General features: G+C 39.5%; 1 protein-coding gene across 4 annotated transcripts in view; it reads right to left on the bottom strand.

Moving 5' to 3' along the window:
* Window positions 1–22,671, bottom strand: part of LOC139465005 (polypeptide N-acetylgalactosaminyltransferase 5-like) — a 359,393-nt gene that overhangs the window by 174,625 nt on the left and 162,097 nt on the right. For 3 of the 4 annotated variants that reach the window (XM_071246666.1, XM_071246665.1, XM_071246668.1), the window contains one exon: window positions 4,551–4,645. The gene's annotated coding sequence lies outside the window, so the exon portion shown is untranslated. Of the gene's footprint in view, window positions 1–4,550; window positions 4,646–17,307; window positions 17,385–22,671 lie in introns of those variants that run through there. The other variant, XM_071246669.1, reaches the window with a different exon arrangement.

Genomic DNA, 22,671 nt, shown 5'->3' with positions numbered 1-22,671 from the left:
CCAAAGCACAAATATCTCTTACCAGGTACTCAAAAAGACTTAAAACACAAAGGCATCTGGAAAATAATAATAGCAACATAAATGATATCGTTGTAACTTAGACATCTCATTGGACTCTCAGCTCTCGTGTAACACAACATAGACTAGACACATAAAATTCATGATTATGGACAAAAATCATGCAAAAATACACTTCAAATGAGAGTAATTAATTACTGCAGTTTCAGGAAATGAAGAGAGTCTTTGGGGTCCTTTTAACAATTTTTTTTGCTGTGAAATATGTTCATTGCGGAGCCTAGAGTTAGTCTATCCTACGACCAGCACTACTCCATACACAACAATGTGGTGGTGAGGAAACTGCCCAGACGATACGACAGTGATCCATCACAACAAGCCGAGTTTAGAGAATAACTCGGACCAAGATGGTTCTGAAACCTGACAAGGATGTGCGAGAGATGCAGCTGAACGATGCCTGCCTGATATGGTGATGGTGGTCGTCAAGCCTGTCTGTTCCCAGGACTGATAGAAATGGTCCCATTACATCCTTGACACATATCCCCTAGGGCACAATTCTGAATTTCGGTGAGGTCTTGACTCCTTCCGTGAGGCTGAATATTGGTTTCACACTAGACTGTTGATAGATATTAACTTACCGGTACTACTACTACATACTGACTACTACTATCATATGTGCTTTTTCTTTTGGAGTGTGTGTGTGGGATGGGTTGGGGGGATGGTGCGTGTGTGTTAAAGTTAACATTTAGTCAAAATGTCAAATTTATTATTTTAGTTTGTGCACAAACCACTAGTACCTGAGCCGCAGCTTCTTGCGCTTTATGTATCCTACAACGTCGTATATTTTATTATGAACTGTCATCACTTGTACATCGTACTCCATTTTTCTACTATGGATCAGGTTACACTTTACCTATCCCACAATTCAATTCTTTGTCGGCAACGCATGCGCAAACCCATGCTTCTGACGTCACTCACTAAAGCCTATTTAACCCTTCACCTACCATCCGCTCATTCTCGTTCCTATCAAAGCCATCTCGTTTATCGGTTGCTACACAACCTCTCTTTGGGCGTCTGTAGCCCCCAACTCATACCATATACCTCTCCTTAACTTAACACCCGGGGCTTCACGACCTCCAAGGGTACCTCTCCACTAATACTGGGATCCTAGATCCCAGATTAATCCACAACAATACTCGGGTTGACGACCCACTAACAAGCTATCAACCCAGGATCCACGATCCTCGGGGTACTCTTTCTCTATTCCTATCACTCGGGTTTACGACCCACTAGCACCAGCAACCGAGGTAGCCCCCCTTTGTCGCCAAATGTAAATAAATTATGATATTATATCGCATTGTTTGTTGTTGTTTGCTGCACAAAATTCGGTCATATTGCCAGACAAATTTGTACAATACATGTTTTAATTACTTTACTATGATTGTCCCAGTAAGTTTCATACAAGGCATTCAGAGAGCCCACTTTGTCTAACTCAAATTTTATTATATACAAGAAACTACAAAAAATTTAAGTTTGACAATCTGATAATTTTTTTGACCCATCAAAGAGAAAACAGTCAGGAAAACTAAACAAAATAATTTTGGTAATATTTTTATTTTTTTATTATTATTAGTTTTAATTTTTTGGGGGGGGGAAATACTGTTCAAAGCGGCGTTAACCCAAGTCACTCACTTCGATCCATTGACTGGACTGATCCCTGTAGGTAGATCGTAGTGGTTCGAGAAAAGGCCAAGGGAGGTAACCTGGTTCCAACACACATCTTACGCCATTTAATTTATCACTTTGAAAATTAAAGACGCTCCACGCATCCTGAATGGTTTGACGAAACATGAAGGAAGCTGTGAACATACTGGTAGAGAGTTGTCAATATCAGTAGCTGGTTGGCGGTGATGGTGTCCGTCTTGATGTACACTGCACCTGTCAGCTGAGAACCAGGAAGTGGATGCCAGGTCCATAGCACATGGCCTGTTTTCTTTTCACCACTGTAAACCCTAAGGGCCTGTACACACGGATGACAACAGATAGAAGCTGAGTCAGATCCTCAGACTTGTGTCTAAGGCAATAATTATTTGTTTAAATGATCATTTCTAGATTATAAGAAGAAGTGGTCCCCATAAAAGACTGGCATTCTTAGATGACTAGATTTGCCTATTATAAGGTGAGGTGAAGTGGGATTTTTAACATCATGTCCAAGATTATTGCGCTTATATAGCGACATGTATGCACGTGTGCGTGCGTGTGTGTGTGTGTGTGTGGCTGCTTGTACTAGTCCAGTCCTTGTTTTAGCCAATTAATGTCAAGTGTCAGGCAGGGTAACAACAAGTACCAGTAAAAACTTATCTCAACACAGAACAATTTATCTCAACACAGAACAACTTAGCTTAACCTAGAATAACTTATCTCTCAACATAGAACAACCGATCAACCTTGGGCAACTTATTTCAACACAGAACCACTTATCTCAACACAGAATAACTTATCTCAACATAGAACAACCGATCAACCTTTGGCAACTTATTTCAACACAGAACCACTTATCTCAACACAGAATAACTTATCTCAACAAAGAACAACTGATCAACCTAGAACAACTTATCTCAAAACAGAACATTTTATCTCAACACAGAACAACTTATCTCAACCCAGAACAACTTATCTCAACCCAGAACAACTTATCTCAACCCTAACAACTTATCTGCACACAGAACAACTTATCTCAACCCAGAACAACTTATCTTAACATAGAACAACTTATCTCAACACAGAACAACTTATCTCAACACACAACAACTTATCTCAACACAGAACAACTTATCTCAACCCAGAACAACTTATCTCAACCCTAACAACTTATCTGCACACAGAAACGAAATCTCTGTGAAGCAAGACATAGACGTACACAACATCGCCCAAGGAGCTCATGTACTTAAGAGCTCCCTCTCATCACTTCCATCGAATCATGCCAATCTATCACACTTAAGCTGAACAATCACAGACCTTAAAAATACACGGAAGAACAATTGATTAATATTCAAAGTAATACCAGAAACCCATTTTTTCACATGTCTGTTGACATATTGAGTGATTTCGCATTTCATTGGACAATAATGGCGTAGTTTTTCACTCTTGAAATGGATTAAGTTGTGTCACATACCAGGATGATAAAAAAAGGTGTATGTGTTTGATCAAAACTGTCATGATTGTATCGGAAACTTTCTTTAAACATCCTTTAGACAGCAGAAGTCAAGACACATTCACCAGGGGAAATATTATGCCAAAAACTGTTCATAACGTTTGGCACCAATGAATTTACACCATCAAAATCTGTTAAATATAGTCTTCTATTCAGAACATTGAAAAAAAATAATTTGCAAATATTTATCTCTCATAAGAAACATTTGATTAAGATCAAAACAATTTCATTATTTGTTGCTATTTTTTTTTTAAACTTCTTTATTCACTAACAGATTTCTATGGTAATATACTTAATCAACTACCTTCACTGAATATTGCCTACAAAGAATGTGCTTAGTGTATGAGTGACTGAGTCTATTTTATGAGCTATTTTATAGGTATTCACGGCGGGTTGCGTGCACTTTCAGCACCTGTGGCTTAAAATCAAGTGACTTTATGTCGTTACACGTTGTCTGTCATCCACTTGTCATCTCCTCTGACACTACAGACCTATTGCACTGAGATTTTACAAACTGATCCCATCAATGATGTCTAAAAAAGTAACAAAAAAATTCTGATCTGTTTTTTAAACATTGCCATCATTATGTCTTCATAATTCAGGCGAGATTCAGAGTTTTGTGGTTCTGTGTTTAATAATATTTCCCAACTTTTGATGTAGTTATTAACTAAATAGTGCTGACCCATTCATTACACGCTGAGGAATAACATTATATAAGGAGAGGCGAGGTGGAATCGTTTAACGAGGTGAGGTGAAATCGTTTAACACTGCATTCTAGATATTACTCATAAAGCAACAAGCATGCACATGTGTGTGTCTCTGCTTGAACTAGTCCGGGCTCTAACCTGCTTTATAGTGCTTGCCCACAGAGGAAACCTTAATCTCTACTGACTCTGAGCCAACCAGTCCTTGTTTTATCCCCGTAATGCCGGGTGCCAGGCAGGGTAACAACAAGTACCATCTTTTAAAATATTTGGTATGACATGACCAGGGGATCAAACAACTGACCTTCTGCTCTCCGGGCAGACACTCTGTCCAGTATACCAGGGAGGGGTCTTTCCATGCTGAGTGAGTGAGTATGGGTTTATGTTGCTGTTAGCAATATTCCAGCAATATCACGGCGGGGGACACCAGAAATGGGCTTCACACATTGTACCCATATCGGGAATCGGACCGGGGTCTTCGGCGTGACGACAAACGCTTTAACCACTAGGCTACCCGACTGCCCCTTTTCCATGCAGAGCTATATCACGCTGTGAAATATAACATATAATGTAGTACATGTCGCCATCTCAACAATGATGAAAAATATTTCTCTTACCTTCCGAAGAGTTAACGTATTGAAGTAAGTCCAACTCCTAAAATCCAAGAATCAACTAGATGATGATAACACAATCACTTTGTGTGGGTGCATACCTGGAAAAAATAAAATAAAATTGTTCAACAAGAACAAAAATATATGATATGTACAGATTAAAATAAAAAATGCAGCAAAGAGTGTTTGGGTGATCCTGGCACTTTCAGGCTGGTTAGGCTCATCATCAGCTCAGGGTCCTTGCCCCCTCTATACGCAGCCCAGACAGCGAAGGGGACTTAACATTCTAGTCAAACCCACCCAGAAGTTTTCGGAGAATGTGAAGACTCCCCAACACTGCAGCCTTCCGCATTACCTAGATTGATCAAGTAAATCACCAAGACTGATCCCCCAATTACAACATGCATTGGTTGCAGGGGACCAAATTCTAACCTGGAATCCCCACTAGACCTTAATAACGCCACAAGAAGAGTTAATCCCCATTCACCCCCTCATTCCTCTGACGTGGTGAGATGTAAGGAAGAAACTCTTCCTTGCTCTATTCCTGATCTTCTAGAAGTATATGTCAAGTCAAGCCTCATGAGAAAAGGCTCATTAATGACCACGGCACTCATTTATGTCAAAGACACGGTGTCTATATCTAACAGAATCAGGAAGTGTCAAAACAAAATGGCACTAACTTGCCATGTATTTCAAAGTAATTATTGCCCATTCATGTTTTGATACAATCAGTAGTTAACAGTCTCATGGTATCTGCATAAATGTGATGTAAGATTCTATTCTTATTCATTTTTTTAACAATATTTGGAATATATTACAGTGTCAGCCCAGGTCTTAGACATTTACCAGCCCATTATGCTGACAAATCTAGAAACATATATAGGGTGAATACATGATTTTAACCCACAATCCTAAGTTCCTGGCACGCCTAAGGGATGCAACTCTGCACAGAAAATTACAACGTTTTATGCAACCTTGCCGTCCAAGGTCTCCCAATGTATGCTGGAGACATAATAAAGTGAGATGACTGTATGCTGCACAGCTATGTCCACAGCTCTCAATGTGCAGAATATGGTTTGGAAACACCAACTGAAGTACAATTCACACCAATACAGGTAAATTACCTTAAATGTCTAGTTTGTAGCACACAGCAAGGGAAACTTAAACTCTCATAGCATCAAACAGGGGCAGATAACTATCATGATGTACAGGAAGGGCAGAGAACTCTCATCACATACGTCAAAGGCAGATAACTCATCTCACATAATTAGCTAACTCAGTTCACATAACAAGAGCAGGTAACTCTCATTACATACAAAGGGAGATAACTCTAATCACATACATCAAAGCAAGATAACTCTCATCACACAAAGCCATTGCCGTTAACTCAATTCCTTAGTTTCCTTCCTTCCTCCTTAGCCTGTGAGACCGGTGAAGATCCAGAGTAGAAAAGGTCTCCTGTCGGCATCCCATGCTTGCCATAAAAGGCAACTATGCTTGTCGTAAGAGGCGACTAACAGGATCGGGTGGTCAGGCTTGCTGACTTGGCTGATGCATGTCATTGATTCCAATTGCATATATAGATGCTCATGATATTAATCACTGGATTGTCTGGTCCAGACTCGATTATTGAGTAGCTAGAATATTACCGAGTGCGGCGTTATACAACAAACCAACCAACCGTAGCATGTGACACCTTCAAGTTACCCTCCCAGTATTAACACTACTACCAATGTGCAAGTGGCCATCATAAGAATCTTGAAAAATTTCCCTCAAATCCCAAATGTAGTGACATTTTATATTTGGTGTATTTCTTTTGGAAAACCATTATAAGTGAATTGGAATTTCTTCGGCTAATTTACTGTTTCCCAGAGGGTTCTATGTTTGTTTATATAATTAGATTGGTTCGTGATTGCAGATAAATGGAAAAGCACCTAACTTCCCACTCACATTCTCTCTCTAGACTAAGTACATGATAGTTGAAATGAAATAGAAACTCAAATTGACAAACTCCTAAGTAATTTAGCTTGAGGAAGAGTATTCAGCGCCATGACAATCATCACTGTCAGTCCGTTAGTCAATTGCTGATCAACTTGACCTGTATAGATCTGGGTTAGAATAGGCCTTTAGCAATGCATTCTTTCTGTAAAAGATGGTTATGCTTGTCGTAAGAGGCAATTAATGGGATTAGGTGGTCAGGCTCACTTACTTGGTTGATGCATGTTATCATATTCCAATTGTGTGGATCGATGCTCATTATGTCAATCACTGGATTGTCTGGTTCAGACTTGATTATTTACAGACCGCCGTCATACAGCTGGAATATTGCTGAGTGCAGTGTTAAACAACAAACAAACAAGATCAACTTCATGCATGGTTGCAAAGTGCCCAGCACTGTGAAGAGCTTTGTCTGCTGGCAGCGATAGTAAAAAGAACACCACGAACAGGAACTTGTCAAGGGCACGTAACTCAAATATAAGGGCAGATGACTCTAATATTTTAATAGCAAGATATGCATGATTTGATATCCATTGGGCAAATGAATTTTCATTTGCAGTCTTAACAACCACACCCCTTATTACAGAGAGTCATCTTCATGTACTTAATATTCATGTTTGTCACAGTTGCCTCCCTTAGCCAGGACAGGAGCCAGTTGTCCCAGATTCATTCTGATTATGATCCTTGGTCTGATCTATCCAATCCAGTACTTGTGAATTTCACAGAACCAATAAACATCAATGAACTGTGTATCATTGTGCTTTCCTCCTGCGGCTATAAGGAGATGTGCCATGACATAACTGAAATACTGGAATATTAACCCAACTCAACCCGTAAAGATCCGGGATAGAATAGGTCTTCAGCAACCCATGCTTGCCATAAAAGGCGAATATGCTTGTTGTCAGAGGCGACTAACGGGATAGGGTGGTCAGGCTCGCTGACTTGGTTGATGCATGTCATCGTATCCCAAATGCGTGGATCGATTCTCATGATAGCAATCACTGGATTGTCTGGTCCAGAGTCGATTATTTACAGACCGCCGTCATATAGCTGGAATATTGCTGAGTGCGGTAAACCAACCAACCAATTAACAAACTTCACCAACATTCACTATTCTGCCAATAACAGCTGTTGATGGTATTTGACCGAAAGATTATAGCAAGTACAAAACAGCACACAAATAGCCCATTTGTTGCACTTGAAGACACCCATAAGAAACAGCAGCAGGAAGATGCCACAAAATTCAACAAAATGGATTGATTGCCATGGAAACCGATTTCACATATGGGTTCCATCCATGAAGATTACCACTGCAATCTTGTTACAGACTTAGAATAACTAACGATGACTATGTACTCCAGAAGCTGAAGAAAGCCACAAAACTGTGAAATCAAGTTTCCAATTCCCCAAGAAAAGAGATTCATAAGAGAATCACGAGACTCCGACAATCACGCAATGCTGAGAAGTTGTCAACCCCAACCGCGTTAATAAAATCACTCAATGGAGGTCATTACCACTGCTCAGCAGAGCAAGAAACTTACAACCATAAATGATAAGATGATTTGGTTTATGATAGCTTGTATAAGCTGCTTCCTGAACAATTTCTGTCAGATCAGTCACGACACGATGCCATTGCAAAGACCAGCAGATTCAACAGTGATTGGATGTCGAACTGCGATACTCCAGATACCAGAAATCAAACAATAGTTTATCGTTGTGTATAATTCTAAGAATACTACCTCTATTAAATCATAGCTAATATTTTTGTAATTGCATCACAATGCTTTGAAGACCATTGATCTCACCCAAGCGATATCTCCTGTGAAGCCAGTTTGGGATGATAAAAATCACTATTAGATAGTGATGATAACAGGTGCTCACAAAAAGGTTTTTCTATCCTGCACAACTGATTGTGGCCATCACAAACACATGCAAAGGCAAGTCAATTGTTCACCTAAAACATGGCAACATAACGTAAAGTTAAAATGGGTAATTGCATCGGACATCGTTTTTGTCATAGATGCCTACACAATTATTTTTAGAAAGCTTTACTATGGCCTTGAATGTTGTAACCTTGAATTAACAACTTTTCAGCAAGAGTCATATGATGCTCTTTGAAATCTTTGCAGAGTATGCTTCATTGTACTGCCAAAGTTGTGAAATGCACACACCAAAGGAAGGAGTTGCTGGTCAATATTGCTCGACATAAAGGAAAAGTTGACTGTTTGAAAGTTGAAGTCATCCCTCTTGTCATATACGTCTTGTGGAGAGTTTTCTTTCACTCGTCAATATTGCTCGACATAAAGGAAAAGTTGACTGTTTGAAAGTTGAAGTCATCCCTCTTGTCATATACGTCTTGTGGAGAGTTTTCTTTCACTCGTCAATATTGCTCCACATAAAGGAAAAGTTGACTGAAAGTTGAAGTCATCCCTCTTGTCATATACGTCTTGTGGAGAGTTTTCTGTCACTCGTCAATATTGCTCGACATTCAGGAAAAGTTGACTGTTTGAATGTTGAAGTCATCCCTCTTGTCATATACGTCTTGTGGACAGTTTTCTGTCACTCGTCAATATTGCTCGACATTAAGGAAAAGTTGACTGTTTGAATGTTGAAGTCATCCCTCTTGTCATATACGTCTTGTGGAGAGTTTTCTGTCACTCGTCAATATTGCTCCACATAAAGGAAAAGTTGACTGTTTGAATGTTGAAGTCATCCCTCTTGTCATATACGTCTTGTGGAGAGTTTTCTGTCACTCGTCAATATTGCTCGACATAAAGGAAAAGTTGACTGTTTGAAAGTTGAAGTCATCCCTCTTGTCATATACGTCTTGTGGAGAGTTTTCTGTCACTCGTCAATATTGCTCCACATAAAGGAAAAGTTGACTGTTTGAAAGTTGAAGTCATCCCTCTTGTCATATACGTCTTGTGGAGAGTTTTCTTTCACTCGTCAATATTGCTCGACATTCAGGAAAAGTTGACTGTTTGAAAGTTGAAGTCATCCCTCTTGTCATATACGTCTTGTGGAGAGTTTTCTTTCACTCGTCAATATTGCTCGACATAAAGGAAAAGTTGACTGAAAGTTGAAGTCATCCCTCTTGTCATATACGTCTTGTGGAGAGTTTTCTGTCACTCATCAATATTGCTCGACATAAAGGAAAAGTTGACTGTTTGAATGTTGAAGTCATCCCTCTTGTCATATACGTCTTGTGGAGAGTTTTCTGTCACTCGTCAATATTGCTCGACATTCAGGAAAAGTTGACTGTTTGAATGTTGAAGTCATCCCTCTTGTCATATACGTCTTGTGGAGAGTTTTCTGTCACTCGTCAATATTGCTCCACATAAAGGAAAAGTTGACTGTTTGAATGTTGAAGTCATCCCTCTTGTCATATACGTCTTGTGGAGAGTTTTCTGTCACTCGTCAATATTGCTCGACATAAAGGAAAAGTTGACTGTTTGAAAGTTGAAGTCATCCCTCTTGTCATATACGTCTTGTGGAGAGTTTTCTGTCACTCGTCAATATTGCTCCACATAAAGGAAAAGTTGACTGTTTGAAAGTTGAAGTCATCCCTCTTGTCATATACGTCTTGTGGAGAGTTTTCTTTCACTCATCAATATTGCTCGACATTCAGGAAAAGTTGACTGTTTGAAAGTTGAAGTCATCCCTCTTGTCATATACGTCTTGTGGAGAGTTTTCTTTCACTCGTCAATATTGCTCGACATAAAGGAAAAGTTGACTGAAAGTTGAAGTCATCCCTCTTGTCATATACGTCTTGTGGAGAGTTTTCTGTCACTCATCAATATTGCTCCACATAAAGGAAAAGTTGACTGTTTGAATGTTGAAGTCATCCCTCTTGTCATATACGTCTTGTGGAGAGTTTTCTGTCACTCGTCAATATTGCTCGACATTCAGGAAAAGTTGACTGTTTGAATGTTGAAGTCATCCCTCTTGTCATATACGTCTTGTGGAGAGTTTTCTGTCACTCGTCAATATTGCTCCACATAAAGGAAAAGTTGACTGTTTGAATGTTGAAGTCATCCCTCTTGTCATATACGTCTTGTGGAGAGTTTTCTGTCACTCGTCAATATTGCTCGACATAAAGGAAAAGTTGACTGTTTGAAAGTTGAAGTCATCCCTCTTGTCATATACGTCTTGTGGAGAGTTTTCTTTCACTCGTCAATATTGCTCGACATTCAGGAAAAGTTGACTGTTTGAAAGTTGAAGTCATATCCCTCTTGTCATATACGTCTTGTGGAGAGTTTTCTTTCACTCGTCAATATTGCTCGACATAAAGGAAAAGTTGACTGAAAGTTGAAGTCATCCCTCTTGTCATATACGTCTTGTGGAGAGTTTTCTGTCACTCATCAATATTGCTCCACATAAAGGAAAAGTTGACTGTTTGAATGTTGAAGTCATCCCTCTTGTCATATACGTCTTGTGGAGAGTTTTCTGTCACTCGTCAATATTGCTCGACATTCAGGAAAAGTTGACTGTTTGAATGTTGAAGTCATCCCTCTTGTCATATACGTCTTGTGGAGAGTTTTCTGTCACTCGTCAATATTGCTCCACATAAAGGAAAAGTTGACTGTTTGAATGTTGAAGTCATCCCTCTTGTCATATACGTCTTGTGGAGAGTTTTCTGTCACTCGTCAGTATTGCTCGACATAAAGGAAAAGTTGACTGTTTGAAAGTTGAAGTCATCCCTCTTGTCATATACGTCTTGTGGAGAGTTTTCTGTCACTCTGAATGTGTCTGCAACCCTCACCACCCCTCTCGACAAGAACCACAATCCAGGCCATGTTCTTCCACACATGATAGGAAGCAGAACCATGATGACTCCACGATGCAGACACTTGGACACCTCTGACAGACAACATGTTGAAAAGTGGATTTCACTGACACCATGCAATGGAGGGAGTGTTTTCAGGAACAAATATCTGTCCAATCTGTCTGGAAAAAAACATTTGCACAAGAAAATGTCCTGTGATGTAAAACTTTGGTCTTAGCAGGTGGCACTTACAAAGATTACTTATTGATTGGCCTAAAAGATGGTTTGAGGGTGCTTCTTGGAGCAGGACACTTAATATGGCGATACGGCTTAATATGCATACACAATCGTCTGGGACATTCTTCATACAAAAATTGATACACCAAATTTGAAGCCTTTTTAAGACTTCAATTATCTTGCTTTTCAAGGCTAAACAACACCAAAAAGTGTTCACAGATTTTTACTTAACCCGGAAGTTCATGGTGAGAATGCCTCTCCAGCTGTAGATTGATTGTTTTGAAATATTCAAGTCCACAGTGTCTCAATACATTACTTATCAATCATTTTTGACATGTCTTAATGCATTATCAGGCAAAATAATAACTGTAATATGATTGTTTGTTTGTATGTTTGTTTGACAGGCTTTGAAATCTTTGACAAATTAAGCCAACACGTAACCAATTCACAACCACCACACCACCAACACACAACCATCTCATAACCAATTCACAACCAACACACAACCATCTCATAACCAATTCACAACCAACACACCTACATCTCACAACCATCTCACAACCAACACACAACCATCTTATAACCAACTCACAACCAACACACAACCAACACACAGCCATCTCACAACCAACACACAACCATCTCATAACCAATTCACAACCAACACACCACCATCTCACAACCAACACACAACCATCTCATAACGAATTCACAACCAACACACAGCCATCTCACAACCAACACACCACCAAAACACAACCATCACACCAGGGGTCCGGAAAATTAAAATTCCCAATCGGACATTTGCATTTAGGCCACGCCTGCTTCAAATAGCGTATTTTGGTACGACTTTTCACACACATTACAAGTTGTTACATATTCATAATATGATGAAATATGAATTGTTTTAATTTAAATTGTTTAATTCACCAGACAATTAATAACAAATAATATCATTTTAGATATACATGGAAAACATACGTTTGTTTCTGTTATAATAACGATCTGTTAACGTAGTGAATGGTCTAATTAATATTCATGAGTTCTATTCATGAGTCTGCTCAAGTGTACGCGATGTAACATTTGGATCGAGACTATTATCCCATATTCGGTTATCACGTGACCTCATGGGAAAAGTTTTTTTTTAAACTAAAGATTATTTAAAAACAAGACAGATAATATAATCACAAATACTAAAATATCGTTGATAGCAATAGTTATTTGAATACTTTTTTCATCTGTACTTAATTATTGACCATAAAAATATTTGATATCGATCGTCACAGAGAGCAAAATGGCGGTCAATCAAGATTTAATATACGAGTAGCTACTGAAAACAATAAAATCTGCAAATCCTCAATGTATGTCAACCAAGTGAAAGTCGTTAGCCACGACTTACAAAATGATCGTCAAGACTTTGAAGGTTTGGCAGATCCGCTCGACTGATCTGCATTGGTCGACTGGCTGTCGTCACGCATTCGCTTCTTGTCTGAGGTTACGTATCGTAGCATTGTGAGGATAATGAGGTACATTGATGATGCAAGGTATTTATGTACAGTTGTAAACACCTTGCACTCAAATTTACAAGATGTTTCTCAGTAATTAGTCCTCGATTAATCAGTGTCAACTCAGTTTATTGCCTATTACAGTGATTGACCGATTGGACTATCATGTGGGTACGATGTATTTACAGCAATCAAAACAAACAAGGCTTGTCAGTGTAGATAATCTTCATTGTGTTACAACTGCAGACAGAAACTGCTCAGTCCTAACTGTTGATCATGTCCGGACAATACTTTTTAAAATGTCGGGAAAGAAAAATTGAAATGTCCGGTAAGCAATATTTTAAACTGGATATTTGAGATTCCCAATCGGACATGTCCGGCGCATATGACGGTTTCCTGACCCCGGGCCTGCATCACACAACCAACACACAATCAACACACCACCAACACACAGCCATCTCACAGCCATCTCACAACCATCTCACAACCAACACACCACCATCACACAACCAACACACAACCAACACACAACCAACACACAGCCATCTCACAACCAACACACCACCAACACACCACCACCTCACAACCATCTCACAACCAAAACACAACCAACACACAACCAAACAGAAATGTTATTTCACTTTTGAAAAGAATGGACAGCAAAGCATGAGTAGTGTTAATGTTTTATTGATAAAACAAACATCTGTCTGAAAACTGTTTGCATTTTTTTGCAAAATTATGAATTATGATCTTGTATAATAATCCAAGACTACCCCGAAAATACAATGGTAGGTTCATATAAGCATCACACAATGGATTCCACGTGCATTCCAGCAAGTTCTGCTTGTGACATGGATCAAGTGGTCAGGCTTGATGACTTTGTTGATTACACTTCACTGTACCTAAAGCTTTGGATGTTCCTCATAATATCAATCACTAAATTATCATATTATTTTCGAACCGCCTCCGTGGTCTAGTGGTAGAGCGTCCACCCAGAGAGCAGAAGATCCGGGGTTCGATTCCCCGCCGCGTCATACCAAAAGACGATAAAAGATGGTACTTGTTGCAAACCTGTCTGGCGTTCATAATAAAGGGGCAAAAACAAGGACTGGTCGTCTCGGAGTCAGTATACTGTGTCTGAGTGGGGTATTCATGTTAAACTGCGGCATGGTATCTCAGTGTGCTAGCACTATAAATTGGCATCAGTCTCCGGACTAGTACAAGCAGCCACACAAACACACACACGTGCATGCACGTCGCTAAATAAGTGCAATAATCTTGGACGCGATGTTAAACCCCATTTCACCTCACCTCTCCTCATATTATTTTCAGAAAATACACATATCAAAATTAAACATTGCACAGCATTTCTTCTATAGGTACGGAAAATATTCCCTAAATTTGAAAAGCATCATGAAGTAGTTATAGGTCACACAAATGTTTCTGTAAAATATTCTATGTGAAAAATAGCTGTATTTTTTCAGAAAATCCAAATATTGAAATCAAACTTCACATAGCACCGCTCCTATATTCCTTGGTATAACTATATACCCCCGCCCTTTTAGGTCTGGGGTATAAAAACTCCATCTTGCCAAAGACCAAAGTTATCCTTCACATGTTTGCAACCTACTATCGGAATCATTTCATACCAAATGATGAGAGTACATCGCTATTTCTAGCCTCTCCCCACCTGCTCTGGAATCAAACACCACCTGTCTACATCAAGAGATCCCTACACGTCCCCAGCTGATCCTACCTAGCTTCAAACATCTAAACATGACTTCGCCCACCACGACAATCTGACCTTTCACTTTTAAACAACCAAAAGCTCTTCAGAACAGTGTTCAACACATGTCTGTCTTTGATGTCCATGGCTCTGTTATAGAATCCTACAAGATTCAACCAGCTTCCACTGATCCCCGAAAATTATTACAACTGCCATTAAAGCCGGAAATTGTAGGCCATTAATCCTGGCTTAAGACTAAATGAGATTTGATGCCAAATTAAAGACAATGTGTTTTTACCAATGCCATTTGGGCAGAGGAGGATAGCCTCGGGAACCTGTGATCAAACAATGTCAACAAAAAGATTGTTCTTTAGTTTCTTCATTGGCTCAGTGGATGAATCAGTGTGTTTACAGCCCAAACAAATCAGAAAAGTTTAATTGGACTATCAAAGATTTATTTTTTACATCTCCATTTTGACAAAAAACATCTGTTCCGTTTTCAATAATTGCTGCTTCCATTTAATGTTAAGCCTTTGATACTGAGATGATCGCTATTTGCAATTTGTTACAAGTTTGTGTGTTCTTATCATAATATCCTAGAACTCCTTGCTACGAGAGTAAACTTATGGCAGAGTAATCATATTCCAGCCACAAATGCTTCAGATTTGGACAAATAAAAGAAAACATGAATCAATTACTTGAACAAAATTTCATTTCTCATTTTTCGTTAACATTGGCTCAATGAAAAGAAAACAATAACTCTGTAAAAAGTTACAGATAGAAAAAATATATAGAATAAATCAGGTGCTCTTGAAAGACACGACAGATCAACTATAGTCATGAGTGAGTGAGTATGGTTTTACGCCGCTTTTAGCAATATTCCAGCAATATCACGGCGGGGGACACCAGAAATGGGCTTCACACATTGTACCCATGTCCGGATTTGAACCCGGGTGTTCAGCGTGAAGAGCGAACGCTTTAACCACTAGGCTACCCGACCGCCCCCTATAGTCATGATACAATTGAGTGTTCTGTAACATCTTTTGAGGGTATAACATGTGACCCAACTCCAAGAATGTTTATTTGTCATTATGAACAGTATACTCAATGTCAAACAGCTTAACATACCGTATGCGACGTAATAAGCACCCCACTCTAATAAGCGCTCACGGCGATGTTTGCTAAAATATTGGCTTGTGAACAATCCCATTTAGCACCCCTTCCGATTGATCAATGTACACAAGACTTATTTATTCGCGTTTAATACGCACTGGTGTGTTATATACATTCTTAATCATGGGCAATTAAATTCTGGAAATATATATCTGTCGCATATAAACATTTCAGTCTGTCAGCATAAACCATGAAATCTATTATTCAACTCTGTTTTTTTCCACCAAAATAATATTCTAATTAGAGCCCCATATTTCTAATTTTGAGAGCGCCCAGGGCGCTTATTATGTCGAATATGGTAACTTCTTCACAGATTCATTTTAGTGTTACATGTCTGTCTGGCGCTTGGCATTAAGGGGCTAAAACAAGGACTGGTCAGACAGACAGACAAACAAACACACAGACAGACACACAAACTCAGACAGACACACAGACAGACAGACAGGCAGGCATACAAAAGAGAAAGACAAACACAGATAGACACACACACACACACACACACACACACACACACACAAACACACACACACATATAGAAACAGACAGACAAAAGAGGAAATATATAAAAAAATATGTACAAGAAACAAATAATTGGGGAATGCCAGGTCTAACAGTAACTTTCTTCTCTACATTGAAGGAACATAATCTCATTCGTCAGCACATTCATAATATCTATTAAAAAAATATTCCATTTTTGTGAAAAAAGTTGGGTCAGCACTAAGCCTTTAACAGTTTATACACAGTATATGTTGGTCTCTATAGACATTTGATTTGACAGCGGAAAATAGCTTCTCAACATGAAAAGGATTGGATTTGCATGGACGATATCACTATCACATGACCTACAGTGATCTTACAATCGGCATGTGAATCCCTCGTTTATCCCCACTCCATCATCAATTCTAGTCAAGTTTCTCTTTAAATGCTGCAATTTGAGTCCCTTTTGAAACGGAGCCATCGTTTCTTACATACAGAAAACATCATTAAACAGATAAACACCACAGTCATTAAAACAGTGACCCGCCACTGATTATATCTCCGCAAAAAAAAACCCTTGAGAGAAAAACAATCAGAAACACGCATGGATTAGCATTAACAACTTGACTCCGAAACATTAGAGTTATTCAAAACTGGTACTGTCATGCAAAAAACTGTAGCAATGTGTATTAAAATTCAATGGACAAAAATATTAGAATTCCGTTGTGATGTACGAAAATATCTCATTTGAATGTAGCACCCAAGGTGTGAGGGTTTCAATTATACACTAGCATTTTTTTCTGAATTTTCACAATATCAGAGATTTCATTGTACCAATTTCCCAACAAACTACAGATAAACAAGATCAGTGAAGGGCGTTACCTTATTGGTTACATGTAATCCTCAATCAAAGTTAATATCCATCAAGTTGGAATCAAAATAGAGGCTGTGGTTCATCAACTACAACTGCCGACAGTGAGGGGGTTTTGGTGCACATGTTGGCAGATACATTCACACATGGGGGAAGGGCGGAGAAAACTACCTCCAGCACAGAGAGGTCAGTTTCTGTCAGGTCAGTTACCGTAGTTACGAAAATAACCTGCCCTCAATGATATGCAAGATTGTGACGTAAACTTGCCCCCTCATACTGCTGTGCAAGAGTTAGCAAATACCAATGTGATGTGCAAGAGTAAGGCTAATAATCTTCCTTTATACATCTGTACAGGAGTTAGGCAAATAACCTGCCCTCAATGATGTGCAAGAGTGTGGTGTTAATAGCTTGCCCCTCACACAAAATCTGGGGAAGTTGAACAACGTTGGTCGCTGAGAATATTTGCAGTCTCCTGAGAGCTTCAAGGGCTTCGGTACTGAGTGAGAGAGAGAGAGAGAGAGAGAGAGACAGTGAGTGTGAGAGAGAGAGAGAGTGAGAATGAGTGAGTGAGTGAGAGAGTGAGTGAGTGAAAGAGAGTGAGTGAGAGAGAGTGAGAGTGTGAGAGTGAGTGAGAAAGAGAAAGAGAGAGAAAGAGTGAGTGAGTGAGTGAGAGAGAGAGAGAGAGAGAAAGAGTGAGTGAGTGAGAGAGAGAGAGAGTGAGTGAGTGAGTGAGAGAGAGAGAGTGAGTGAGTGAGAGAGAGAGAGAGAGAGAGAGAAAGAGTGAGTGAGTGAGTGAGAGAGAGAGAGAGAGAAAGAGTGAGTGAGTGAGTGAGTGAGAGAGAGTGAGAGAGTGAGAGTGTGAGAGTGAGTGAGAAAGAGAAAGAGAGAGAAAGAGTGAGTGAGTGAGAGAGAGAGTGAGTGAGAGAGAGTGAGAGTGTGAGAGTGAGTGAGAAAGAGAAAGAGAGAGAAAGAGTGAGTGAGTGAGTGAGAGAGAGAGAGAGAGAGAGAGAGAATTACTTTCAAGTCGCTTTGTCAGTTTGATGCTGGAAAAAAGCCCTACGTGATGCAGGTGTAGCGGCCATAAAATTCCCAAGTCCTGCGATGGGATTTGAACCACAGACCTTCTGATCCAAGGTCGGATGCCTTCTCCACATGACCAAAGATGTTAACCCCGTCAGCAAGCTGACAAGGTAAGGATGTCATCTGTGGGACGACTCCACACCCCGAGACACAGGTCTAAACTTCTTGTGTCACCTGCAATAGTTCTTCTGCTTGCCAGTGCATGCCAATGTCATGTGATCATGTGGTCATGTGATCATCATACTAGAAAGAGCATACTAGACCAAAAGACCAAAAATACATTTTACTAGACTGTGACTTTGAAGCCTTGATCAAAACAACCTTTGACACTCTTTGAAATCCTTGTTGAAAGAACTTAGTAGACCACAAGACTAGACTTCAGACTAGTGGGATAAAGTTACAGATTTCCAAGATTTGTCCATTGTGTGTATGTAAGAAGTATGGAAGCCATATGCACAGGGAGGTCTGTTGTAAACACTCCTGCCCTTGACATTCAGACAACCAGTCATTGAGGAATTCCTTACATATTAACATATAACACGTACAGGATCGCAATCAGTGACAGGAAGGGCGGGTAACCATGGAAACAAGACAACCATAATGAGTCCTCATGACCAAATCATAGGAAATATAAATGTTAAATCCTACGGAGAGGGAACTTTTTGTTTGGCCATAAATGTCAAATTTAAAGTGAGTGAGTGAGTGAGTTTGGTTTTACGCCGCTTTTAGCAATATTCTAGCAATATCACGGCGGGGGACACCAGAAATGGGCTTCACACATTGTACCCATGTCGGGAATCGAACCCGGGTCTTCGGCGTGACGAGCCAACGCTTTAACCACTAGGCTACCCGACCGCCCCTCAAATTTAAAGTTTAAAGATGCAGAAAACTTTGATATGTTGGTATGAATGTTATCAGACATGTTGAAATGGCTGCCAATTAGTATTTTTCTTTCTTGCACTTGCAAATTCTGGACTTCTAGTAGTATTAAGTTCATAGGAATGGCTCAAATTAGTGAACAAAGCTGAAAATTGAACTACACGTGGGAGTAGATCTGTGCCCAAAAAAACTTTTCTGATCACATATTGGACTGTCATTATCTTATCTCATAAGAAAATAGGCGTCAAAGATTTGCTCTTGTTGAAATATTTCACAAATTTCTCCTTAAAAACATGTATATTTATGAGTCATATATATATATATTAACTACAGGATGGGTAAAACTGATAATATTGTTTAGCTTGCATTATACAAACCAATGGTTAATAGCATGAGCACTGATCCATGCTGTCAGAGTACAATGAAACACCAAGGATCATAATTGGATTACACGTATGAGATCTGGAGATAAAGTGGCTGAATGTGCCTTGGCATTGGAGCAGTCTTGTTATGGTGTTAGTATTGTTTAATAATAAGGGCACTGTATATTTTACTTCAATCCTGAATTTCAAAAGAGTGCCGTTACCTGCTGAATTGTGTTTGAAAGTCATTAGTGACTACTGTATTCGACGTAATAAGCGCCCTGCTCTAATAAGCGCCCAGGGGGATAATTGCTAATATATTGGCTAGTGAACAATCCCAATTATCACCCCTTCCAATTGATCAATGTATACAAGACTTATTTATTTGCGGATAATACATACTCATGTGTTATAAGCACCCTTAATTACGGGCAATTAAATATCGTACTCAGCAATATTCCAGCTATATGACAGGGTTCTGTAAATAATCGAGTCGGGACCAGACAATTCAGTGATTGACATCATGAGCATCAATCCATGCAATTGGGATATGATAACATGCATCAACCAAGTCAGCTAGCCTGACCACCTGATCCTGTTAGTCGCCTCTTATGACAAGCGTAGTCGCCTATTACGGCAAGCATGGGTTGCTGAAGACCTATTCTACCCTGGATGTTCAGGGGTACAACCATGACACCCGTATGAAATACATCCCAAGCGAATAACCATTTGTTGTTTCTCTCATTTTTAGCCATTACCTGAGATGGGTGTATACTTCCTTTTGCCAAGCAGATTATCTGAAATATTACTGTTGCATAAAACAATTCTCACCAATTTCCACTGTCGTGGACGTGATACACTTGTGTAAGATCAAACAGATAAAAGGTAGTTCATGTTACTTTGTAAGTCATTCTCAATAAATGATGACACACTGGACCTCTTGGGAAAAGATTACAATTTTGCCTTTGGCTGAGGTAACCTGTCAAGTTTGACATGTGACTTACACGGACAACCAGAGCATGACTTCCCAGATGTCCCACATGACATATCTAATCCTCGTTGACAACAAAATCTAAACAGAATGCTTTGCACCTTAAACAATGCACATGTCAATGAACTAGGGGATGGGTTAAACTGATAATATTGCTTAGCTTGCATTATACAAACAAATGGTTAATAGCATGAGCACTGATCCATGCTGTCAAGGTACACTGAAACACCAAGGTTCATAATTGGATCAGAGCCTGGATTTCAACCTACGGCTAGCTGATCCTGGCATGACCAAGGGACACAACTCTGCAAACCCAGTTGCTGCCCCGTAAAGGTGTACCAGTGCATCAGAAGTACCTTATTATCCTTGTGAGTATGGGAATTGCCCAGTTGGATTAATTTGAAACTCTTATATAAGGTAGCTACACAATAAATCAAAAAGAACAATGAATAACATTGTTCTATCATGAAATCATTTCCGGAGATTCGAACATGTGCTGGCAACTTAATGACGTTGTATATTGGACAACATTATTTTTCAGAGGGGTGAGTCTATTGAATTACTCCTCCTAGATGTAGCCCATCTTCCCGAGGCAAGTGAGTTAACTGACTATAAAAGTCCAGTTTCCACCCTTGCCGAACTAGGCTGGTATTATGGAGTTACATTTTGGCTGGACTAACGAGTCTATGCATAGTCCAATCAAAACCACGCACCGAAATCGAAATCCGGTTCGTAAAGTGTCATGCAGATTTCGGTCAACTGCAGGATTTGCAAAGCATGTGCACCGCTAACTCGTTGTCAACAGATATTTTCCAAATCTTTTCATGTTTTTAAATCAAGGTGCTCACGTGATTTGATGCACTTCGCGATGTAAGACTCGTTTTATCACAATATAGATCTTGATTATCGATCAGATCGTCTTGACTGGGCGCCACCGTTTTGTTTGAAGCAAATGCAAGTGATACGAGAGGTGGAATCTGATTGGTCCATAGGAATACTTGTAATAGCCACTGGTGGCGCTACGATCGAGCCCAGGAATTCTAGCCTAGTTCGGCAAGGGTGGAAACTGGACTTTTAAAGTCAGTTAACTCTCTTGCCTCGGGAAGATGGATGTAGCCGGGCAACTCATATAAACGCAATGGCCGAACGATCAAAAGCAGGAGAGATATGACAATCGGTATTTGGAGAAGAGGTGCAGGTAATCGACATGAGGATTGTTAAAATATGTGGGAAATATCCACCTGTGCATGACGTGGACTTGTCAGGCATTTCCGAGGTCGGATTCTATTGAGAATCATCATTATTAAAATAAGGGTAAATATTGTTAAAGCTTGTACATTTTATCATCATCCTTGAAGATGCTGTAAATAAAGGTGTGATATCTCATATAAAAGAAATAAATGATTTGTGGTCATGGTTTATTCTCCCTGCAGTGTTTTATTGTACCATAAACTCCCACTCATCGTTTGTTTTCTGAAATAAACATGACCGTCTCCCTGGTATAGTGGATAGAGTGTCTGCCCAGAGAACAGACGGTTGATGGTTCGATTCCCATCCACAACCATGCATGGACAGCGTTATGTATCGTGTAGCGGCCACTAGATGCCTGGGTGTCTATAAACTGCACGCCAACAGTTGACGCAGCATCTATAGAGGCCGGACATGTATTCTCTTCAATGCTGGCACAGTGATAACTCACCACCTAACCAAATACTACAATCACACAATGGGTACATCAGCAGGCAACGGTCATCATTAATCACAAAAGATCACAGTACCGTATTCGACGTTATAAACGCCCAGGGTCCTCTCAAAATTAGAAATAGGGGGCTCTTATTAGAATATTATTTTGGTGAAAAAAAACAGAGTTGAAAGATAAATGTCGTGGTTTATGCTGACAGCTTGAAATGTTTATGTACGACAGATATATCATTCCAGAATTTAATTGCCCATTATTAAGGGTGCATATAACACACAAGTGCATATTATACGCGAATAAATAAGTCTTGTGTACATTGATCAATCAGAAGGGGTGCAAATTGGGATTGTCAATTTATTAGCAA

This window comes from Haliotis cracherodii, unplaced genomic scaffold, assembly GCF_022045235.1.
Source record: "Haliotis cracherodii isolate W230 unplaced genomic scaffold, xgHalCrac1.p SCAF_17, whole genome shotgun sequence".
In the NCBI taxonomy this organism is placed as follows: domain Eukaryota; kingdom Metazoa; phylum Mollusca; class Gastropoda; order Lepetellida; family Haliotidae; genus Haliotis; species Haliotis cracherodii.
The sequence above is the reverse complement of the archived record's forward strand: the minus strand, read 5'-3'. Positions and strand labels throughout refer to the sequence as shown.